Genomic DNA, 25,555 nt, shown 5'->3' with positions numbered 1-25,555 from the left:
TTTCCACCTGACTAGGTCTTATGTCTTTTATCTCTGTAGTAAGGGACTCCCTGGTGTCTTCAGTATTTTTCTCAATCCCAGGTAGTATCCTTATTATTGTTTAAATTTTGGATCAAGCATATTACTTATATCTGTTTTAATCAGATCCTTGGCTCTGACCTTTTCTTCTTTTGGGGGGGATGAATTCCTCTGTCTTGGCATTTTGTCTAGGTCTCTGTCTCCTTCTTTGTGTTAGGAAATTCTATTATGTTTCCTGCTTCTGAGAATTCTGGCTTTATAAAGAAGAGGGCATATACTGTCCAATGCCTGGCACTTTAGGAAGTGTCTCTCGTGTGTACTGTGTACACTCTGCTACTGTGTTTTGGTTGCACTTGTCCTTAGGTCAGTCCTCTGCCCAGTTTTTCCTTGCCTACAGTGGGGAGGGTTTGGACCTTGGCCAGAGTGTGGCAAGTCTCAACTAGGTGTATTCTGGTCTGCTTGTTAAAAGAGATCTGATCCTATTTCTACTAGAGCTGAAGGTTTGCAGAACTCTATGGTCCATAGATGTGGTGCATTTGGGGAATTTGTGATGGTATCCCGGGGAAGGGATTTTGTGCTGATTTTCAGACATAGTTGCCTGAGAAAAGCAGCACCTGCAGAGCACAGGGGGGTGGGTCTTATTTTGAGTCACCACTGTGAGAGCTGTGCTGCTTTCTGAAGTTACTTTATGCTAAAGTGTTGGAGCAATAAATGGTGCCCACTGGCTTGTTTGTCCCCAGAGAGACAATGAGACTTCTCTCAGATGAATTCTGAGGATTTGAAATCATGTCTCCCAGTGCATTACAGGAGATGATTAGATTACACTGTCTGCCCCATGGGCTATCTGCCCTCCTTCTCCACAGGTGCACTGCAGCACCTGCTGGGCTCCACATTTACCATGCCAGAGACTTCTAAAGTCCTCCTCCATGGCAAGCCTAGGGTCCTCCTACATATCGGTCATCTTAGTTCTTCCTCTTAAGTTACATATTTACTGATTTTTTTCAAGGTTCAGTGTATGATACTAGGCTAGGAGAATGAGATTGAGTTATAATATATCTCAATAGGTGACTCAATGAAATTTACAAATAATTATAATAAATATAGAATATGATAAATCCATAAGAAAGAAAGAAATCAAAGTGTTTTGAATTTCAGGAGGTCACATATATGCCTTTGGAACTAGAGAAGTCTCCATATATGTATGTTTATAATGCAGATAAAATATTAGAGCTAATAACCAGGTCAGTGGGTTAGGGAAATAGCCATTAACTTGGGTATTATACAACCAGACCCTTTGTAATGGGAAACGAGTAATTTTTAATACTTTCTCCACCATTTCCCTTTCAACACACACCTTTTACCAGTTGTTAACACCAGGATGTTTGCGTGTGATGGGGAGAGGGGTGGTGTCACATCTTTTGCAGTGGGTAACATGTACAATTTGAAAACACTTCCTAGGGGCTTATAATCTTCTTTTATTCTCCATTTCCTTTTTTAATAGTTCTTTTGTAAAAGGTTTTATTTATTTGCTTGTGTGTGTGTGAGAGAGAGAGAGAACAGCAGGCAGAGGGAGAAGCAGGTTCCCTGCTGAGCAAGGACACCAGTGTGGGACTCTATCCCAGGACCTGGGATCATAACCTGAGCCAAAGGTAGATGTTTAATTGACTGAGCCACCTAGGCATCCCTTCATTTTCCATTTCCTTACTACAATTTAAGAGTTAATAAATCCAGTCTCTGAAGTAATTACAGGCTTGACATTTTACAACTATAGGAAAAATACTAACAATAATGAGAAAAAAATGTGTGACATACATATCTTTGGTATAGAATCATTCTGTAACATAAAATAAAAAAATATTCTTATTATAAAATACTGCCAATGAAAACATGGAGATTGATAAAATTACCTATAATATCCTTACTCTTGTTCTCAAAATGTGTTGAGAGGTATAATATGTGCTAAACATTCCTAAACTGTTTAAGAAATCTTTATATTGTATTTATATTAAATAAGATTTTACAGGTAGAAGGCAAACGATGCATGTATTCTACTTAGAGATTACTCTGTTTAGTTAATTTTATTTAGTTATGATTATTAGTTCTGAAGTTCACAGTATATTCAAGGTTTTATTTGTATATGCATTAATCTCATACTTAAACTAGATTGTAAAGTCTTTGAGGACAGGAACTGCAATGAATATTTGTTTATAAGCACTATGTGCTATTATAATATGCCAAATTATAGAAAAATACTGATATATTTTAGATATAGATATGTGGATATATTTATATCTGAATATATATTTATATTTGTGTGTATATGTATGCATTATAGATATAAATTATATAGATACAGATATATAGATATAGGTATATAGATACAGATTACATCTATTTATCTATCTACTCTATAGATATAATCTCCTGAGGATATTTCATTGCAGTATTTATAGAAAGTCAGATTCTCTTAAAACTAATGTTGAAGGATTCTAAAATAGTGAGGTAAGAAAAAAAATTCTATACAGCATCAGAGGCAAGAACCTTACTGTATGACCTAATTTAATCCTCATTATAGTCCTGTAAATTAGGTGAACTATGTGTTATGATCCCCAATTTACAACTAAGGAATCAAAGATTCAGAGAACTAATTTTCCTTGGTCACTCAGGCAATAAGAATAATTACTAATATCTCCAGATATTGTGGTCATTCATACCAAAATAGGGTATCACCGAGTTTTGGTTTGTTCCTTCAATATTCCTTGAATATATTATCTAGTGGATTTTTAAGAATTTAATTATTTTAAAATTATTAAATAGAAGACAAAACTCTCAACATACTTTTAAAGAAGTTTTATAATTTGGTGTGATACAAGTTCTAGAAATAATCTTTCCTCAGTAATTTTAAGGAGACACTCTATTGGCTTCTAAATTTGAAAGTTTCTATTAAAAATCTGATACCTTTAGGTTCGTCCTTTTAGGTTAATTATTTACAATTTTAATACCATAAATAACTTGTTTGTTTATTCCTTTTTTAAATTTGTTTATTTACAGCATAACAGTGTTCATTGTTTTGGCATCACACCCAGTGCTCCATGCAGTACGTGCCCTCCCTATTACCCACCACCTGGTTCCTCAACCTCCCACCCCCCCCTTCAAAACCCTCTGGTTATTTATTCCTTTTTAAAATCAGGTTTGTAAGAAGTTGATTTTAAAGAAGGAAACTTAGGGTTCAAGACCATTTTTTTAATTTATTTATTTATTTTAGAGAGAGAGAGAGGGAAGAGCAGTGGAAGAGGGAGACAGAGAATCTCAAGCAGACTCCCTCCTGAGCATGAAGACTGACACAGGGCTCAATCTCACAAACCTGAAATCGTGACCTGAGCCAAAATCAAGTGTCAGATGCCTAACTGACTGAACCACTCAGATACTCTCATTCAAGACCAATGTTAACTTTTTTTTAAAATGAATAATCCAGTTAAAAGTGGGAAGAAAACATGAATAGACATTGTTCCAAAGAAGAGATACAGATGGTTAACTAATACATGGAAAGATACTAAACAGCAATCATCATCAGAAAAATACAGTTGGATGTACCTCATACCTCACTTCAGAATGGATAAAATGAACAACACAGGAAACAACAGGTGTTGGTAAGGATGTGGAAAAAAGGGAACCCTCCTGTACTGTTGGTGGACATGAAAACTGGTGCAGCTGCTCTGGAAAACAATGTGGACATTCCTCAAAAAGTTAAAAGTAGAGTTTCCCTATGACTCTGCAATTGCGCTACTGGGTATTTACCCCAAAGATACAGATGTAGTGAAAAGAAGAGCCATCTGTACCCCAATGTTTATAGCAGCAATGGCCACGGTCGCCAAACTGCGGAACAAACCAAGATGCCCTTCAACGGATGAATGGATAAGGAAGATGTGGTACATATACACAATGGAGTATTATGCCTCCATCAGAAAGGATGAATACCCAACTTTTGTAGCAACATGGACGGGACTGGAAGAGATTATGCTGAGTGAAATAAGTCAAGCAGAGAGAGTCAATTATCATATGGTTTCACTTATTTGTGGAGCATAATAAATAACATGGAGGACATGGGGAGATGGAGAAGAGTAGGGAGTTGAGGGAAATTGGAAAGGGAGGTGAACCATGAGAAACTATGGACTCTGAAAAACAACCTGAGGGTCTTGAAGGGGCGGGGGTGGGAGGTTGGGGGAACCAGGTGGTGGGTATTAGGGAGGACACGTATTGCATGGAGCACTGGGTGTGGTACAAAAACAATGAATACTGTTATGCTGAAAAGAAATTTTAAAAAATAGATGATAAAGATTAAGGAGTGAAATTGTGATGAGTGCAGGGTTTTGTATGGAACGTGGAATCAATAAATTATACACCTGAAACTAATATTACACTGTAACCAAACTAACTGGAATTTAAATAAAAGCTTTAAAGAAAAGTGCTCTTGTGATGAGCACTGCATGTTGTATGGAAGTGTTAAATGCCTATACTGTACACCTGAAATCAATACTACACTATGTTACCTAACTGAAATTTAAATAAAAACTTTAAAAGAATGATCCAGAAATCTAATAAATGAATGAATAAGAAAATTATACCTGGAAAAGTCTTAAAAAGAGAGAGAAGTTACAAAGTAAAGGTATAACTATGTAAAATTTAGAATGAAAATTACAAAGAAGAAAAAGTAATTTCTTTATTTTGATGAAGAGAAAAACAAATCATTACAAAAACATAATATATGTGAATTTTATGCACCCAATAATATAACTTAAAAATTCAAAAGGATAAATATACAAAGGGATATAAAATAAGTTATAAATATTTAGAAGAATAATTATAATTAGAAGAAATTGAAAAATCTACAATTATCATAGAAAGTTTAACACATTTTCAAAAACAAAAGTTTTTCTTTTTTAAGATTTTATTTATTTGAAACAAAGAGAGACAGATCACAAGTAGGCATAGAGGCAGGCAGAGAGATTGGGAGAAGCAAGCTCCCCACTGAGCAGAGAGCCAGATGTGGGGCTCAATCCCAGGACCCTGAGATCATGACCTGAGCTGAAGGCAGAAGCTTAACCCACTGAGCCACCCAGTGTCCCTCAAAAACAAAAGTTTTAAATAGATTTTTGAAATACGGAGTTTAAGAAAATTTTGATCAACCCAGAAGTGTTTGAACCCAATAGAGGATACATATTTTATTCAATATTGTGTGATTTTAAAAATATGATTATTTACTAAGCCATAATAGAAATGTAATGAAATCAAAATAACTAAAACAAACAGAATATATTCACCAACTTCAATGTAATAAAATAATAAAAAAAATCTCCTAAAATAAATTCATCTAGAAATTAAAAACACATGCTCATATTTAAAAAAAAAACTGTAAGTTAATGTGGACATCATTAAACATATAAAAGTACCCAAATAAAAGCACTAAATGAAAAATCTTGTAGGAAAAGCCAAAGGGATATGAAGATGAACAATCAACTAAAATCAAATTCATTTGGATACATATTTAATTGAAAATAAATGAAACACACTTTCAAATAAAAATCTAGAACAACCACAGTCAAGGGACATTTATTCCTAAATTGAAAGAGTATTGCAATATATGCAAATCAATCAACGTGCTACACCACATTAACAAGGGAAAGGATAAGAACCACATAATCCTCTGAATAGATGCAAAAAAAAAATTGACAAAGTACCTTCAATAAAGTCGCAATAGAGGGAACATACCTCAACATCTTAAAGAACATATATGAAAAATTTGCACCTTATGTCATCCTCAATGGGGAAAAAAATGCAAACTTTTCCTCTGTCATCAGAAACAAGAGAAGAAAGTCCACTTTATCTACTATTATTTAACATAGTACTGGATATCCTAGTCTCAGCAATCAGACAAGAAAAATAAATTAAAGGCACCCAAATCATAAAGGAAGAATTAAAACTTTCATTATTTACAGATGATATGATACTCTACATGGAAAACCTAAAAGAGGGAGCCTTGGTGGCTCAGACAGTTAAGCATCTGATTTTGGCTCAGGTCCTGATCTCAGGATCCTGCAATCAAGCCCCATATTTGGCTCTGTGCTCATCAAGGGGTCTTGCTTCTGCCTCTCTCTCTCTCTCTCTCTGCCGCCCCCCCCCCATTCATGATCTCTCTCCCTCTTTCAAATATATAAATAAAATATTTAAAGTAACTAAACAGATTAATTAATTAATTAAAAGGAAACCTGAAAGATTTCACACAAAAATTCTAGAACTGATACAATAATCCCTTTATGGCACAGGAAACAAAATCAATTACAGAAATATATTCCATTTCTATACACTAATAACAAAGCAGCAGAAAGAGAAATTAAGGAATCAACTCCATTTATAACCGCACCCAAAACAATAAGATACATAGGAATAAACCTAGCCAAAGAGGTGAACGTTCTGTACTCTGAAAACAATAAAGTAACTAATAAAATTTTCAAGATGAAAAAAACAGGAAACAGAAAGACAATCCATGCTCATGGATTGGAAGAACAAATATTGTTAAAATACCTACATAACCTAAATAACCCATACATATAATGTAACCCCTATTAAAATACCAATAGCATTTTTTTCACAGAGCTAGAACAAACAATCCTATAGTTTGTATACAATCACAAAAGACCCCTAATAGCCAAAGTTATCTTGAAAATGAAAAGCAAAGCTGGAGGTATCACAATTCCGGACTTTAGATTATATTGCAAAGCTGGAGTGATCAAGATAGTACAGTATTGGCCCCAAAATAGAAACATGGATCAATGGAATAGAATAGAAAACCCAGAAATTAACCCACAGTTACATGTTTAGTTAACCTTCCACAATGCAGAAAAGAACAGCCAGACTCTTCCACATATGGTGTTGGGAAAACTGGACAGAAGCTTCTTTGAATTAGTCACAGAAACTTCTTTCTAGATATGTCTCCTGAGGTGAGGGAAAGAAAAGCAAAAAGGAATGACTGGGACTTCTTCAAAATAAAAAGCTTCTGAACAGTTAAGGAAGCAATTAACAAAATGAAAAGTCAGCCTAAGGAACTGGAGAATATATTTGCAAATAACATATCTAACAAAGGGTTAATATCCAAAATATAAAAGGAACTTATAAAACTCAATAACCAAAAATCAAATAATCCAGTTGAAAAGTGGGCAGAAAATATGAATAGATATATTTTCCAAGGAAGACACACAGATGGCCAACAGACACATGAACAGATGCTTACATCGCTCATCATCAGGGAAATACAAGTCAAAAATACAATGAGATATCACTTCACACCTCACCCCAGAATGGCTAAAATCAACAACACAAGAAACAAGTGTTGGCAAGGATGTAGAAAAAAGGGGGGAGTGTCCTGAACTGTTGGTGGGAATGGAAATTGGAAAACAGTATGGATGTTCCTCAAAAAGTTAAAAATGGAAGTGCCCTAGAGTCTAGTAATCACCCTACTACATATTTACCCAAAGCATACAAAACTACTAATTCAGAGGGGTAGGGATACATGCATCTGGATGTTCTAGTAGCATTATGTACTATAGCCAAATTATAGAAACTACCCAAGTGTTCATCAATGAATAAATGGATAGAGAATATGTGGCATATATACACAATGGAATATGACTCAGACATAAAAAAAGAATGAAATCTTGCCATTTGTCTCAATGTGGATGGAGGAGGTGGAGCGTATTATGCAAAGTGAATGAGTCAGTCAGAGGACAAATACCATATGATTTCACTCCTTTGTGGAGTTTAAGAAACAAAACATGAACATAGGGGGGGAAAAGGAAAAAAATAAGAAGAAAATTGAGAGGGAGGCAAACCATAAGAGACTCTGAACTCTAGAAAATAAACTGGGGGTTGCTGGAGGAGAGATGAGTGGAAGGAAGGGATAATTGGGTGAAGGACGATAAGGGGGCACTTGATGTAATGGGCACAGTGTGTTATATGCTATTGATGAATCACTAAATTCTACCTTACTAATAAAGAAAAGAAATAAAGGAGTTGACCTGTTGGCAGAAAATATGTTTTCTGCTCTGCAACTCCATGCCCTAGGTTTTAAAAGACTGCTCCCACAGGAAATGTCTGTGTTTTGTGAATAATACCTGTCCCTAAATTGGTAAGTCTATTTAAAGAGTGGCTCATAATTAAGAAACTTGTTTTAACTATGTGAACTCTATTTTTTCATCTCTCATCTACCTTCCCTATGGAAATCCAGTCCAAGTAATATCTATGTGAACTATTTTTCTCCAGTAGTCTTTTAGTCCTCTTAACTACTACAGGATTGATTTCTGTTCATACTTGCTTTGGTACTTAGTCATATGTTGTCTTGTATCATTTGTTCTGTTATTAAATATTGCATAAATCCTGCAAAGGTAAAACATAGAGATTTATAAGAAACAGACACTGCCCTGAAAATGCAGAAAATGTAAGGACGAAATATAATATAAAGTAGAAATGAACCAATAACGTAAAAGACTTTAATAATGGTAGAATTCAAGAGAGAAGTAGTTCAGTTGGTGGGGAATACACAGAAGGTTCACCAAAGGCAGAAAATTTTGAGCATATTATTTTAGGAAATATGGAACTTTCAGCTGAAAGTGGGAGGTAGGAATTATAAGTTTTGAGGACAGAGTAGCAAGAAAACTACACAAGGTGTTGCAGATGGTGCAAAAAATAAAATGAGGGTATACAATGCAGTATTGTTAACCATAATCACTGTGGTCTATATTAGGTCTCCAGAACTTATTAATTTATAACTAGAAGTTTGTACCCTTTGATCAACCTCTGCCCATTTCCTCTATTGCTCAGCTCCTTGCAACCACCATGCTACAGTCTGTATCTATGAGTTCAGCTTTTTTAGACTTACACATAAGTGATATCTTACAGTATTTGTCTTTCTCCTTCTGATGTATTTTATTTAGCACAACTCCCCCAACATCTCTACTCATGTTTTTACAAATTCAGGATTTCTTCTTTCTCTTCTTCAATGAATATATATTCATCATCTATTTATCCATAGATGTACACTTAGGTTATTTCCTTATTTTGGCTATTGTAAATAATGCTGCAATGAACATGGGTGTGTAGATACTCTTCTAGATCCTGGTTTTATTTCCCTTGAATATACCCCCAGAAGAAGAACTGCTGTATTATATGGTAGTTCTTTATATATATATGTGTATATATATATATATATATATTTTTTTTTTTTTTTTTTGAGGAATCTCCATACGGTTTTCTGTAGTGGCTGCACCAGATTACATTCCTGTCAACAGTGCAGAGTTTCCTTTTCTCCACATCCTCTCCTATTCTTTTTATCTTTTTAATAATAGCTATTCTTTTTTTTTCATTATGTTCCATTAGTCAACATATAGTATATCATAAGTTTTTATTATAGTGTTCAATGATTCATTAGTTGCATATAACACCAAGTGTACACCCCAAAATGTGCTCTCCTTAATATCCATCACCAGGTCACCCTATCACACCTTCCCCTTCTTTCTGTGACCCTCAGTTTTTGTTTTTGTTTTTGTTTTTTTCCTGGAGTCCAGAGTCTCTCATTGTTTGTTTGCCTCCCTGATTTCTTCCCACTCAGTTTTCCCTCCCTTCCCCTGTGGTCTTCTGCTCTATTCCTTATGTTCCACATATTAATGAACCATATGGTAATTGTCTTTCTCTGCTTGGCTTATTTCACTTAGCATAATCCTCTTCAGTTCCATCCATGTTCATGCAAATGGAGGGTATTCATACTTTCTAATGGCTGAGTAATACTATATTGTATATATGTACCAATATCTTCTTTTTTTTTTTTTTTTTTTTTTTTTTTTTTTTTTTTTTTCTTGGCTAACTGATTTTATTTTATTTTTTTTTTCCCCCTTTTATTAATTTTTTCAGCGTAACAGTATTCATTCTTTTTGCACAACACCCAGTGCTCCATGCAAAACGTGCCCTCCCCATCACCCACCACCTGTTCCCCCAACCTCCCACCCCTGACCCTTCAAAACCCTCAGGTTGTTTTTCAGAGTCCATAGTCTCTTATGGTTCGCCTCCCCTCCCCAATGTCCATAGCCCGCTCCCCCTCTCCCAATCCCACCTCCCCCCAGCAACCCCCAGTTTGTTTTGTGAGATTAAGAGTCATTTATGGTTTGTCTCCCTCCCAATCCCATCTTGTTTCATTTATTCTTCTCCTATCCCCCTCCCCCCCCATGTTGCTTCTCCATGTCCTCATATCAGGGAGATCATATGATAGTTGTCTTTCTCCGATTGACTTATTTCACTAAGCATGATACGCTCTAGTTCCATCCACGTCGTCGCAAATGGCAAGATTTCATTTCTTTTGATGGCTGCATAGTATTCCATTGTGTATATATACCACATCTTCTTGATCCATTCATCTGTTGATGGACATCTAGGTTCTTTCCATAGTCTGGCTATTGTAGCTACTGGGTATTTACCCTAAAGATACAAACATAGTGATCCGAAGGGGCACGTGTACCCGAATGTTTATAGCAGCAATATCTTCTTTTTAAAAAATATTTTATTTATGTATTTGACAGAGAGAGAGGTCACAAGTAGGCAGAGAGGCAGGCAGAGAGAGAGGGAGAAACAGGCTCCCCACTGAGCAAAGAGCCCGATGCGGGGCTCAATCCCAGGACCCTGAGATCATGACCTGAGCCGAAGGCAGAGACTTAAACCACTGAGCCACCCAGGCACCCCTGTACCAATATCTTCTTTATCCATTCATCTCTTGAAGGGCATATGGATTCCTTCCACAGTTTGGCTATTATGGACATTGCTGCTATGAAAATTGGGGTGCAAGTTCTCCTTCTCTTTACTACATATGTGTCTTCAGGGTAAATACCTAGTAGTAACACCTAGTAGTAAATACCTAGTAGTAAATACCTAGTAGGCCATAGGGTAGCTCTAATTTTAACTTTTTGAGGAACCTCCATAATGTTTTCCAGAGTGGCTATATCAGCTTGCATTCTCACTAACAGTACAAGAGAGTTCTTCCTTCTCCACACCCTAACCAACACTTGTTGTTTATAGCCTTCTTAATTTCGGCCATTCTAGCTGGTGTAGGGTGGTATTTCATTGTGGTTTGGATTTGTATTTTGCTGATGGCTAGTGATGCAGAACATTTTTTCATACATCTGTTATCCATTTCTTTGTCTTCTTTGGAGAAGTGTCTATTTATGTCTTCTGCCCAGTTCTTGACTGGATTTTTTTTTTGTGTGTGTGTGTGTGGGGAGGGAGTGGTGTTGAGTTTGATAAGTTCTTTATACATCTTCTATAAGCCCTTTAGCAGAAATGTCATTTACAAATATCTTCTCCCATCCGTGGTTTGTCTCTTAGGTTTGTTGACTGTTTCCTTTGCTGTGCAGAAGATTATTATCTTGATGAAGTTCCATTTAATTTTTTTATTTATTTCTTATTTTTTCTATAAACATATAATGTATTTTTATCCCCAGGGGTACTGGTCTGTGAATCACCAGGTTTACACACTTCACAGCACTCAACATACCCTCCCCAATGTCCATAACCTCCCTCCCCCTCTCCCAACCCCACCTCCCCCCAGCATCCCCCAGTTTTTTTTGTGAGATTAAGAGTCACTTATGGTTTGTCTCCCTCCCAATCCCATCTTGTTTCATTTATTCTTCTCCTATCCCCCTAACCCCCCATGTTGATTCTCCATGTCCTCATATCAGGGAGATCATATGATAGTTGTCTTTCTCCGATTGACTTATTTCACTAAGCATGATACCCTCTAGTTCCATCCACATCGTCGCAAATGGCAAGATTTCATTTCTTCTGATGGCTGCATAGTATTCCATTGTGTATATATACCACTTCTTCTTTATCCATTCATCTGTTGATGGACATCTAGGTGCTTTCCATAGATTGGCTATTGTAGACATTGCTGCTATAAACATTTATTCTTCTCCTATCCCCCTAACCCCCCATGTTGCATCTCCATGTCCTCATATCAGGGAGATCTTATGATAGTTGTCTTTCTCTGATTGACTTATTTCACTAAGCATTGATACCCTCTAGTTCCATCCACGTCTTCGCAAATGGCAAGATTTCATTTCTTTTGATGGCTGCATAGTATTCCATTGTGTATATATACCACTTCTTCTTTATCCATTCATCTGTTGATGGACATCTAGGTTCTTTCCATAGTTTAGCTATTGTAGACATTGCTGCTATAAACATTCGGGTGCACTTGCCCCTTCGGATCACTACGCTTGTATCTTTAGGGTAAATACCCAGTAGTGCAATTACTGCGTCATAGGGTAGTTCTATTTTCAACTTTTTGAGGAACATCCATGTTGTTTTCCAGAGTGGTTGCACCAGCTTGCATTCCCACCAACAGTGTAGGAGGGTTCCCCTTTCTCCGCATCCTCGCCAGCATCTGTCATTTCCTGACTTGTTAATTTTAGCCATTCTGACTGGTGTGAGGTGATATCTCATTGTGGTTTTGATTTGTATTTCCCTGATGCCGAGTGATGTGGAGCACTTTTTCATGTGTCTGTTGGCCATCTGGATGTCTTCTTCGCAGAAATGTCTGTTCATGTCCTCTGCCCATTTCTTGATTGGATTGTTTGTTCTTTGGGTGTTGAGTTTGCTAAGTTCCTTATAGATTTTGGATACTAGCCCTTTATCTGATATGTCGTTTGCAAATATCTTCTCCCATTCTGTCAGTTGTCTATCTTGATGAAGTTCCAAATGTTAATTTTTGCTTTTGTTTCCCTTGCCTTTACAGATGTGTCTTGAATGAAATTGCTGTGGCCAGTGTCAAAGAGGTCACTGCCTATATTCTCCTCTAGGATTTTGGTGGATTCCTGTCCCACATTAAGTTCTTTCATCCATTTTGAGTTTATCTTTTTTTTTTATTGTCTTATTTTAGTCACCATAAAATACAATCAGCTTATCTTTGTGTATGGTATAAGAGAATGGCCCAGCTTCATTATTTTGGTTGTGGCTGTCCAGTTTTCCCAGCTCCATTTATTGAAGAAACTGTCTTTTTTCCATTAGATGTTATTTCCTGCTTTGTCAAAGACTAGTTGATCATAGAGTTGAGGGTTGATTTCTGGGGTCTCTATTCTCTACTGGTCTATGTGTTTGTTTTTGTACAATACTGTCTTGATGACTATGGCTTTGTAATATAGCTTGAAATAAGGCATTCTGATGTCCCCAGCTTTGGTTTTCTTTTTCAGCATTCCCCTTGCAATTTGGGGTCCTTTCTGGTTCAATAAAAATTTTAGGATTGTATGTTCAAGCTCTGTGGAAAATGTCAATGGTATTTTGATAGAGTTTTAATTGAATGTTTAAATTGCTCTGGGCAAGACAGACATTTTAATGATATTTATTCTTCCAAACCATGAGCATAGATTGTGTCTTGAGCATGAGCATCTCTTTGTGTCTTCGTCCATGTCTTTCATAAGTGTTCTGTAGCTTCTGGAGTGTAGATCATTTACCTCTTTGGTTAGGTTTATTCCTAGGTATCTTACAGTTTTTGGAGCTGTTTTAAATTGAATTGATCCTTAATTTCTCTTTCTTCAGTTACATTGTTAGTGTATAGAAATGCAGCTGATTTCTGTGCATTAATTTTGTATCCTGCCTCATTACTGAGTTGCTGTATGAGTTCTAATAGCTTGGGGTGGAGTCTTTTGTGTTTTCCACATAAAGTATCATGTCATCTGTGAAGAAAGAGAGTTTGACTTTTTCTTTGCCAATTTGAATGCCTTTTTTAAATTTTTGTTGTCTGATTGCTGAGGCTATAACTTCTACCACTATGTTGAACAATAATGGTGAAAGTAGGCAGCCTTGCCATGTTTCTGACCTTAAGGGAGAAGCTCTCAGTTTCTCCCCATTGATAATGATATTTACTGTAAGCTTTTTGTAGGTGGATTTTATGATACTGAAGAATATTCCTTCTATCCCTGTACTTTGAAGAGTTTTAATCAGGAAAGGATGCTGTATTTTGCCAAATGCTTTCTTTGTATCAATTGAGAGGATCATATGTTTATAATAGCTATTCTAATAGGTGTGAGGTGGTATCTCATTGTGGTTTGATTTGCATTTCCTAGATGGTTAATGATGTTGGGCATCTTGTCATTTACCTGTTGGCCATTTGTATGTCTTGGATTCATTTTTTAATTGCACTTTTGCTGTTTGGTTGTATGATTTCCTTATATATTTTGTATATTAACCCCTTAGCAGATATATGTTTTGCAAATATTTTCACCCATTTTGTAGGTTGCTGTTTAATTTGGCTGTTTGTGGCTGTGAAAAGCTTTTTCAATTGATGTAGTGCCACTTAGTTTTTTGCTTTCATTGTTTCTGCTTTTGATGTATCCAAAACAAATTCTTACCAAGATCAACATCAAGGAGCTTTTTTTCGTTTTCTTCTAGGAATTTTAGGAGTTTGTTGTTGTTGTTGTTGCTGTTGTTCTTACATTCACTTAACACAATAACTGTGTAATGAAAGCAAGGTGATTGTTTTTAATCTCAGAATAATTTACTTGTATAGACTCAGACTAAGTATTGGACTCTGAAGAGTCACAAACTGATTATTGACACTTTTTTCAATGCTTAAGCATACCTAAGGTCTGAGGGATCTGTAATATTATCTCAGAAGAACATGTTTTTGTTTGCAGTTCTATAACATATTGTGATTTTTAAAAGTAAGTATTTTTGTAGGTTAGCAAAGTTTAAGCTTCTGAATGCTTATATTTAAACTAAGAACAGATAGTGTTCATTGATGATTAAAAGGCACTGGAAAACATAGATGGAGATATCAAAATCTTAGGTCATTTAAAACTTTGAAGAGATCACTGGGGATTGTTTAAAGAAAAATATTGCTTTAGACTTTTGATTCTATATTAGTTTGACTGAACTCTGGAAGTATGCTAAGTAAGGACAGTATTGTTTGATGAGGAAATGTTGACCCAAACTGTGTCTTAAATTTAGAAATAAGAGAGTAAATGACCTTCAATATTGCACCTGGTCTTATATGTCTATGAAATACTGATATAGTTGGACAGAAAAAAATCAAATAAAACCATAAGGAATTAACTCATTCAGCATGGTAAACTTTTTATACATTGAAACCTTCTCAAGATTTATAAGTGGATAAATATTTGGAAGTTAACCAGAGTCTCAGAGTGAGGGATCATGTAGTAATGCAATGAGGAGAGCCATATTGTATTATAGTGCATGGAGCACTGGGTGTGGTGCATAAACAATGAATCTTGGAACACTGAAAAATAAAATAGTATTTTAAAAATTATGAAATAAATCACTTACCTCATTAAATACCTTTTTACTTAATGATGACAAGTGACTGACACCACTTGTCAATGGAACAATCTCCAAACTGTAAAAGTAACTGTAAACTATAACAGTAGTAGTACTTGCAACCTGTCCTGTCCACAATCTATTCATGGAACATTGGGCACTTCTGGGCTGAGTCCCCTACATAAACATTTGAGTAATTTTTGTTCTAATTCCACTGCTACCCTTGTTATTTTTAAATATTTGATTTTTTTTATTTGTAGAATTTTTGTTAAACATATAATAAGAAACACACCCTTCTTGGGAAAAAAATCCCTTTGATCAACCACATATGGTTATTTTTCTAAGAGGTAACCACAGTAATCAGCCTGATGCAAGGCTTTCTGTGATAGTCAACTTTATGTATCAACAAGGCTAGACTATTCTGTCAGGGGTTTGTTCAAATATCAGTCTAGATATTTTTGTGAAGGTATTTTGTTTGCCTGATTAACATTTACAATCAGTTGGCTTTAGGTAAAGGAGATTACCCTCAATGATGTGGTGAGACTCATCTGATCACCTGAAAGCCTTATAGGCAAAAATTAAAGCTTCCTGGAGAAGCTTCTCCCTCAAGACTGTAACACAGAAATCTTACTTGGGTTTCCAGGCTGTCATCTTGCCCTATGAATTTTGGGCTTGCCACCTTCATCTGTAATTTTGTGAGCAGATTCCTAAAAACCAATCTCCTTTTCCCTTTCTCCTTCTTTCTCTATCTTTCCATATCTATCATCTATCTATCTATCTATCATCTATCTATCATCTAATCTATCTGTCTATCATCTACCTATCTATCATCTATCCACACTGGTTCTGTTCCTTTGGAGAACTCTGACTGATACATCTTACAAACAATTTTTATCTATTTCAAAATACACACATACTCATACACACACACATTCTTAAAAAGAGAAGTAAAAGCTGTAAATATAAATGATAGATATAATAATAATTTTAAGACAAGTACTTTATATATATTGTATATACATAAATGGTATATTATCATATGTATCATTCTGGAACTTGCTTTTGTCATTTAACAATATTACATGAAGATATATCCATACGTGAAGTATAGATCCCTTTCATTTATTTTTAATTGATTTAATTTATTTAATCAATTTAATTGATTTAATTGATTCAGGGATTCCATATTGTATGTTTACTATAGGTTAGCCATCCTCCACTCATGGGCATTTAAATTGTTCCCAGATTTTCATCATTACAAATATAACAGCACATAATCCCCCTTGTACTATGAGTTTCTGCCTGGAGAAGATATTGCCTGGAGGAGATATTGAAAACCAGAATTAGAATGTTGTTAGCATCTGTAATTTTTATTTTTAATAAATAATGCCTAATTGCCCTTTCAAGTGATTTTTACCAAATTTTTTCACTATCACTAAGAAGTGCATGAGATTACTTACAGACCTGCACCATGACCAATGCCTGATATTAATGTGTCAATTATTACCAATCAGATGGGTAGAAATTACATAATTTAAGTAAACATTTTCCTAATAACTAGTGAGTTTGAACATGTTTTTCTGTTTATCTAATACTATTCATACTTCTTATTCTTTGAAAGACATTTTTATTACCCTTGTTAATTTAGCAGAGGGAGTTTTTTTTGTTTCTTAGTTTTTTACTGTTCTGTGGATATTTTTGCATATTCTGGACAAGAATATGTATCACTCTGTGTTTTTCTTACCAAACATAATAACCCAATTCTGATATACTTAAAATTGTAATTTACTGGAAGGGTATGAGGGACAACTATCTACTGGAAGACAAGATTGAAATTAGGCTAAAACCAAAGGAACACTGGAGGACCTATCAACAGTAATCAAAACAAAGATCAAGCAGAAGCACAGACTGATCTTTGCTTCTACTGTTGTACTTAAAATAATTATAGGGGTGCCTGGGTGGCTCAGTGGGTTAAAGCCTCTGCCTTCGGCTCAGGTCATGATCCCAGGGTCCTGGGATCAAGCCCCATGTCAGGCTTTCTGCTCTGCGGGGAGCCTGCTTCCCCCTCTCTCTCCGCCTGCCTCTCTGCCTGCTTGTGATCTCTTTCAAATAAATAAATAAAATCTTAAAAAAATAATAATTATAAACTCCAATTATATCCATATCCTTTCATCATTCACAACAGATTAAAATTCCTTAAAAAGCACATAAAAATGGTTACACAAAAGTTACATGCCCACCCTCTGGCTGTGCTAGGCCATGAAGGTGGAGGATCTTGAATTTCAGCTTCTATTGTAAGGGCCTGGTTGGCCAGAGGGAGTCATTCTGTTTATGTAGTGAACTTAGATTGACCCCACCCCTCCTAGAGGAACTTACTTGCAAAGCCTAGATACAAGGGCGGGTCAGGCCAAGTGAAGACATCCAATCAGTGGGGAGCACATATATCTACTAGGGTAAATTGAAATTCAATTGGCCACCTCTGTGTTACCTAGCAGTTTTTTTCTGTGTGTGGCAGACCTAGCATGACTGTGCAGTTTTCTCTGTGTATTGCAATCCCATTGGCCACCTGTGTGTGGGCGGGACTCAACCACCTCTATAAAAGCTGGTCTGTGAGGCTGCAGAGATAGATAGCAGGAGGAGTCAGACTAGCTGGTAGGGGAGCCATTGGGAGCAGCCCCACGCAGCACCAGCAGCAGCAGCAGCAGCAGCGCCGCAGCAGCAGCGCCACCGCGAGCAGCCCCACCGCCAGCAGCAGCAGCAGCAGCAGCAGCAGCAGCAGCAGCAGCAGCAGCAGCAGCAGCACCAGCAGCAGCAGCAGCAGCACCAGCAGCAGCAGCAGCGCCGCAGCAGCAGCGCCACCGCGAGCAGCCCCACCGCCAGCAGCAGCAGCAGCAGCAGCAGCAGCAGCAGCAGCAGCGCCACCGCGAGCAGCCCCACCGCCAGCAGCAGCCCCACCGCCAGCAGCAGCAGCAGCAGCAGCAGCAGCAGCAGCGCCGCAGCAGCAGCAGCAGCAGCAGCAGCCCCACCAGCAGCAGCAGCAGCAGCAGCAGCAGCAGCAGCAGCCGCAGCAGCAGCAGCAGCCGCCGCAGCAGCAGCAGCCGCAGCAGCAGCCGCAGCAGCAGCCGCAGCCGCCGCAGCCGCAGCAGCCGCAGCAGCAGCAGCCGCAGCAGCCGCAGCAGCCGCAGCCACAGCAGCCGCAGCAGCAGCAGCCGCAGCAGCAGCAGCAGCAGCCGCAGCCCCACCGCCAGCAGCAGCAGCAGCAGCAGCAGCAGCAGCAGCAGCAGCAGCAGCAGCAGCAGCAGCAGCGCCAACCCGAGCAGCAGCGCCGCCGTGAGCGGCCTCACCACCTCGAGCAGTGCCACCACCGGGACCAGCCTGTCAGGAGCCGGCGGTGCAACCTGGTCATCGGGAGTGGCCTCACTGGGAGCAGCGCTGCCAGGCAGCGGTCTTGCCAGGGAGCAGCGCTGCCAGAGTGTCATCATCGGGAAGCAGGAGTCATCGGGTAGTGGGAGTCGTGGGGTAGCGAGAGTCATTGGGTAAGGGAAGTAATTGGGGTCGGTGTCCTGGTCGTCATCGCCTCTTTGTAAGAGATGGCCCTGACTGGTTGATTTGATTTTCGATGCTTGGCATTGCTGGGAGCCTTGTTGGCTGTGGCCTCATCCAGGGAACGGCCTCACTGGGAGCAGCCTGTGGTACAGTGGGGGTGGGGCAGGGAGCCTCCAGGAAGGACCCCAGACCAGGGAGGCAGTGGCCCCCAGCAAGGCTTGGGCACCTATCGGTTAGTTTGGTTTCTAATGCATGGGGCTCGGACACCTATCAGTCATTTTGGTTTCTAATGCATGGGGCTCGGGCACCTACCGGTCAGTTTAGTTTCTAATGCATGGGGCTCGGGCACCTACCGGTCAGTTTGGTTTCTAATGCATGGGGCTCGGGCACCTACCGGTCAGTTTGGTTTCTGATACATGGCACGAAATAAAGCTTTGTTTGATTTTCGCTTTGTGTCAGTCTCGTTCCTTTGATCATGGACCCTAACACTATAGGTTTTTTGTTTGTTTGTTTTTGGTTTTGTTTTTGTTTTTTTAAAGTATTTATTTATTTGGCAGACAGAGATCACAAGTAGACAGAGAGGCAGGTGGGAGGTGGGGGACACAGACTCCCCATGGAGCAGAGACCCCAATGCAGGGCTCATCCCAGAACCCTGAAATCATGACCTGAGCTGGAGGCAGAGGCCTAACCCTCTGAGCCACCCAGGCACCCCAGCTTCTATAGTTTTAATAAGAAATACTGCAGTTTCAGGCAGCCCATAAGACTATACATGTTGTTGAATGTCCCCAACTAAAGACAAGAGTCCCATCAAGAAAGTAATGTTGGAAGGAGACTAAACAATTCTGACCAAAAAAAAAAAAATGACACTTTACCAGTATGGGAGATAGAAATTTAAGTAAGTATTAATAGATTTACACACATATAAAGTTGCATGAAAGTGACTGCAAAATATGGACAATGTTTTGTACAAATTTATACAGTAATGTGAAAAGAGGAACGATGAAAACTTCTCTAACCTTGGAAAACAAGGAGATGCAACTTGTGACTTCTCTTTTGTATATCTCGTGAAAGAACTTGCATTAATTTCAGAAGTATGTGTTTATAGTTCCAATGGTCAGAAAGCCTGTGACCATGCATTATAAAACAAAATGTTTGGATCTCTTATAGGACCTATTATGTTTTTCAATGAGATTCCCTAAAAAGAGGGAGAAAAAAGGCAAATGGTATCTTGGCCCTTTTAAATAAAGAAAGTCATTTTAATTTGTTCCTATAGATGACAATTAACAATGTAACAATTATTTACTATATAAATCTTTGTTTCCCCCCTTAGTCTCCTAATATGGAAACTTTTATAATACATAAACTTTTAATGCTGACATTCTCAAATTAATAAATTTTTGTCACTTTTGTCTTATTCTTTGTTTTCTTTTGTATCTAGTTTATGTGGCCTTCCCTATTTCAAAATCATATACATATCTTTGAAATATTTAGAATACTTATAATATTTTATCATTTAAATTAAATTGTTATATACTATATACCTAATATGTACTAATGTTAATTTAAATTATTTTTGTGGCTAGAATCATACAGAAGTTATATCAAAAGTATTTAAAAATTTCTTCTTCATCTTCATCTCCCCTTTCCTTTCTCTTCCTAAACAATTTAGTCCTAAAGCCATAAGGTGGGCCTGAGCATCCAGAAGGCACTGGCAGCCATGGAAGATTGATTACATACAGAGAGACTGATCAAATAAGGAGATGTTTTAAGCATAATGAAAATAAGTTTCTTATTATTAAAGAAAGAAATTACAAATACAGAAAGAGATAAAACTATAATATCCCATGTTGTTGTATTGGAATTAGAGGCAGTCAATGTAAGCTCATACTTTTCAAGATGATAGATGTATATATGTATATATATACATATATTACAAAATCTGTCTCCTAAGAGGGCCTAAAAGCTGTAACAACCAAAGAAATAGCATACCTTGTACTCAAATATCAGTTTCTAAATATTATTATGCCATATGATAATTGACTTTCTCTATTTGACTTATTTCTCTTAGCATACTCTCCTCCAGTCCCACCCAAGCTGATGCAAAAGTTCAGTATTCATCCTTTCTGATGGCTGAGTAATATTTCTTTATGTATATGGACCACATCTTCTTTATCCATTAAGTCAATTATCATATGGTTTCCCTTATTTGTGGAACATAAGGAATAGCATGGGGGATTTTAGGAGAAAGTTAAAATGAAGGAGAAGAAATTGGAGTAGGAGAGAAACCATGAGAGTCTATGGACTCCAGAAAACAGAGAGTTTATAAGGGAGGGGGGTGGGGGGGAGAGTGAGCCTGGTGATGGGTATTAAGGAGGGCATGGATAGCATGGAGCACTGGGTGTTATATGCAAACAATGAATCATAGAATACTACATCAAAAACTAATGATGAACTATATGGTGACTAACATAGCAATAAATATTTTTATATTATATTATTTTATTTTAATACAACTATATGATTGTTGATATGATATTAATAATATATCATTATATAAAATATATTATTATTTATTATATTTACTCTAAATATAATACAGTGCCCTAAAAGACACCTAGGCTTCTTGGGAAAGTGGTTAACTCCAGGGTTGGTGCAGCCAAACTGCAAGATGAGCCTGGAACATTTTTTAGTGTCATAAAGTGAAAAAGTGCTCAAAGGAGATTGGAGAAATATCAAAAAGAATAATGAAGCCAACCTTAATATGGGGAATGGGAAAATTGGTGAACGGGAGTAAGAGTACCCTTATCTTGATGAGCACTGAAAAATATATGGAACTCTTGAATCACTCTATTGTATAATTGAAACTAATATAACACAGTATATTAATTATACCGCATTTAAAACTTTTAAGAAGTCCCTTTTAGGGAGTTGAGGAAAATTGGAAGGGGAGATGAACCATGAGAGACTATGGACTCTGAAAAACAACCTGAGGGTTTTGATGGGGTGGGGGTGGGAGGTTGGGGGAACCAGGTGGTGGATAATAGGGAGGGCACGTATTGCATGGAGCACTGGGTGTGGTGCAAAACCAATGAATACTGTTACACTGAAAAGAAATTTTAAAAAAATTTCTAGTTCAGACACCTTACTTATACCTGTGTTAATTAAATCCCTGGTTGTGAAAAAAAAAGAAGTCCTTTTAATTAAAAGAAGAAGAGTGAAAATTATATATATATATATATATGGTAGCCATATGGAAAATAACTTGAGCATAAAAGAAATATTAGTAGTAATGGATTATAGTCCATTAAATAAAATAAGTATGAGTACATACTAATATAAATAAATAAATGCATGGATAAATTGAAGGTTTTATGAGGAATAAAGTATTTACATAGTCTCAAAACCATCTCCTCACAAAATAACTTTATGGTTGATAGGCATGGCACCCACCAATTTAAGTGATTAAGTGAACATTATCAGTCACAGGAAAATTGAATCAGGCACCCCTGATAGGATGAGGTGAGAATACAACATATTTTGTGATAGTACTACAAAAGATGCATAAGCTCAATCTTATCATGCATACATGTCGGACAAAAACAAATTGAGGGATACTCTACAAAACAACTTGACCTTAACTTTTTTTTCATATCAAAATGAAATTGTATTTACTTCCTTTCATTTGTTTTCAATTATGTCATCATATAAGGACTAAATAGTCCCTCAATATTTTTTTCCTGATTGTGATAATTTTTTAAAAGGCAAAAAATGTATTTCATTGGCATTAGTCAAGTAAAAACTAATAAACCCATTCGAATAAATAAACATACAAAATCAAAAGCATAGCCTTTGAACTTTTTATCTATTTTTTTTCAGGACATAGGACACAGGTATCATAAGTCATTGATAAGTTCTCAATATACCATCATATTTCTCTCTGTCTGGAGATTGGCATTGGTTTGAAATATAAAAAAAGCACTGGGTGTAATGCAACTAATGGATCATTGAACACTACATAAAACACTAACAATATACTATATGTTGGCTAATAGAAATTAAAAATAAATACAAGCAGTCTTGCATTTTCTCATTGAGGATGAGTAAATATAGATATATAAATAGATATAGATTTATATTATATATATATTTTTTCACTATATATCCATCTTCACATATATATATATTCATATATAGATGTATATGTGTATATATACACATATATATATCCTCAATGAGTAAATTCAAGACTGCTAGTACTTATATATATATATATATATATATCTTCACTATATATTGATCTTCATCTTTATATATGATATCTATATCTATCTACTATATATATTTATATATAATTTTCACTCTTCTTTTTTTTTTTTAAGATTTTATTTATTTATTTAACAGAGAGAGATCACAAGTAGGCAGAGAGGCAGGCAGAGAGAGAGGAGGAAGCAGGCTCCCCACGGAGCAGAGAGCCTGATGCGGGGCTCAATCCCAGGACCCTGAGATCATGACCTGAGCCGAAGGCAGCGGCTTAATCCACTGAGCCACCCAGGCACCCCTTCACTCTTCTTTTAATTAAAAGGGACTTCTTAAAAGTTTTAAATGCAGTATAATTAATATACTGTGTTATATTAGTTTCAAGTATACAATAGAGTAATTCAAGAGTTCCATATATTTTTCAGTGCTCATCAAGATAAGGGTACTCTTACTCCCCTCCACCAATTTTCCCATTCCCCCACTCACTTCCCCTCTGGTAACCATCTGTTTATTCTATATACTTACGAATCTTTTTTGGTTTGTCTCCTCTTTTTTGTTTTCCCTGTGTTAAATTGTATTGTTTCTTAAATTCCACATATGAGTGAAATAATGGTATTTATCTTTCTCTAACTGACTTATTTTGCTTAGCACTATAATCTCTAGCTCCATCCATGTTGTAAATGGCAAGACTTCATTCTTTTTTATGGCTGATTAATATTCCATTGTGTGTGTGCACACACACATATCCATCATCTTTATCCCTTTGTCTATTGATGGACACTTGAGATGCTTCCATATTGTGGCTATTTTGAATAATGCTACAGTAAACATGGGGTTCATAAATCTCTTTGAATTAGTATTTTTGTATTCTTTGGGTAAATACCCAGGAAGGAGACTGCTGGATCATAGCATGGCTCTATTTTTTTTTTTTTTTGAGATACCTCCATGCTGTCTTCTACAGTGACTGCACCAGTTTCCATTCTCACCAACAGTGCATGAGGTTTCCTTTTTCTTCACATCCTCACCAACACTTCTCATTTCTTCAGTTTTTGCTTTTAGCCATTCTGACAGCAGTGAGGTGATATATCATTGTGGTTTTGATTTGCATTCCCCTGATAAGTGATGTTGAGCATCTTTTCATGTATCTGTTGGCCATCTGGATGTGTTATTTGGAGAAATGTCTGTTTATATCTTCTTCTTATTTTTAAATTGGATTATTTGTGTTTTGGGTGTCAAGTTGTCCAAGTTCTTTATATATTTTAGATACTAACTCTTTATTGGATATGTTCTTTGCAAATATCATCTCTCATTCACTAGGTTGTCTTTTAGTTTTGTTAGTTGTTTCCTTTGCTGTGCAGAAGATTTTTATTTTGATGTAGTTCCAGTAGGTTTTTTTTTGTTTGTTTCCTTTACCTCATGATACATACCCAGAAAGATGTTGTTACAGCCAATGTCAGAGAAAATTAAGCTTGTGCTTTCTTCAAGGATTTTTATTATTTCAGATCTTACATTTAGGTCCTTAATCTATGTTGAGTTTATTTTTGTGTATGGTGTAAGAAAGTGGTCCAGTTTCATTCTTTTGTATGTAGTTGTCCAGTTTTCCCAGCACCAATTGTTGAAGAGACTTTTCCCCATTTCATATTATTTTCTCCTTTGTTTAAGATTAATTGACCATATACTTGTGGGTTAATCTCTCAGCTTTCTGTTCTGTTCCATTGATGTGTGTGTGTGTGTGTGTGTGTGTGTGTGTGTGTGTGTGCCAATGCCATACAGCTTTGATTATTACAGCTTTGTAATGTAACTTGAAGTCCAGAATTGTGACACCTCTAATTTTATTTTTATTTTTCAAGATTTATTTGGCTATTAAGGGACATTTGTGGTTCTACATAAATTTAAGAATTGTTCTTTCTAGTTCTGAGAAAATTGCTGTTGGTATTTTGAAATGGGTTGCATTAAATGTGTAGATTGCTTTGAGTAGTATAGACATTTTAGCAATCTTTTTTTTTCCAACCCATAAGTATATAATATCTCCACTTCCTTCTGTCATCTTCAAATTCTTTCATCAGCATTTTATCTTTTCTGAGTACAGTTCTTTCACCTCTTTGGTTAGGTTTATTCCTAGGTATCTTATTATTTTGAGTGCATTTGGAAATGAGATTATTTTCTTAATTCTTCTTTCAACTGCTTCATTATTGATGTATAGAAATGCAACAGATTTGGGTATATTGGTTGTGTATCCTATTACTTAACTGAATTCATTTACTAGTTCTAGAAGAATTTTTGTTGTGTCTTTAGTGCTTTCTCTATATAATACCATGCCATCTGCAAATAGTGAATGTTTTACTTCTTTCTTACCAATTTTAAT

General features: G+C 36.6%; 1 pseudogene; it reads right to left on the bottom strand.

Annotated features, from left to right (window-relative positions):
* LOC123934676 overlaps positions 1-18,866 on the bottom strand; it is a 52,270-nt pseudogene extending 33,404 nt beyond the window's left edge.
* Between the last annotated feature and the right edge of the window lie 6,689 nt (positions 18,867-25,555).

The sequence above is a fragment of the Meles meles genome, chromosome X, assembly GCF_922984935.1.
Source record: "Meles meles chromosome X, mMelMel3.1 paternal haplotype, whole genome shotgun sequence".
Taxonomy (NCBI): domain Eukaryota; kingdom Metazoa; phylum Chordata; class Mammalia; order Carnivora; family Mustelidae; genus Meles; species Meles meles.
This window is presented reverse-complemented; position numbering and strand designations above follow the sequence as displayed.